The sequence below is a fragment of the Geospiza fortis genome, unplaced genomic scaffold (genome assembly GCF_000277835.1).
Source record: "Geospiza fortis unplaced genomic scaffold, GeoFor_1.0 scaffold874, whole genome shotgun sequence".
NCBI classification, from domain to species: domain Eukaryota; kingdom Metazoa; phylum Chordata; class Aves; order Passeriformes; family Thraupidae; genus Geospiza; species Geospiza fortis.
Genome location: NW_005054456.1, coordinates 1,179,603 through 1,180,204, shown reverse-complemented (window position 1 = coordinate 1,180,204; position 602 = coordinate 1,179,603). Strand labels below are relative to the sequence as shown.

Below are 602 nucleotides of genomic sequence, written 5' to 3'. Positions count from 1 at the left end.
GAAATGGTCAAGAAAGAAATATTTCTAAGACTTACTAGAAGAGCTTTGAACTAGATTCATCAGGGGAAGGGATGTGCTTCTGAGAGTCAGAGAGGAACCAGGAAACACCAGCACTCTGGGAAGCAGCAGGGAAACACCTGTAAATTGTCCCAAAGGAATTAGAGATGGCCTCTCACAAATGGTGAAGAGGCTGTTCTATGATTCTGTGAGTTTCTGTGAGTGATTTTCTGCATCTTATTACCTAAAACTAAAAGGGTATGAAAACTTAAAATTAATAAGCTTTGACTTATATGCACATTGGTGATGCTTTTAATTTTCTTTTGTGGCTTATATTGTTTTGTTAAATGTTGATTTTGTTTTCCAGAGGACATTTTTGCTAGGTAAACTTGTTGGTCCTGATAGTAAATCCTTACTGAAAGAGGCTGAAATGGTTTGTGTTAAATTTTGTGCATACTGGAACACTGCACAGTTGTTCCTAGTGTGGACAGGCTGTTCTTGGAGTAGAAGACACCATTTCTAGTGGAAATGGTGGCTCACCCTTTTCTGTTTTATCTTTAGATATTACTGAGATAATCCATTCCAGTTCTATGTTTATTGTGTGG

At 37.5% G+C, this 602-nt stretch overlaps 1 protein-coding gene across 1 annotated transcript in view; it reads left to right on the top strand.

Moving 5' to 3' along the window:
• The window catches only part of ZC3H12B (zinc finger CCCH-type containing 12B), a 20,328-nt gene that overhangs the window by 10,022 nt on the left and 9,704 nt on the right, over positions 1-602 (top strand). The gene's annotated exons all lie outside the window — the stretch shown is intronic.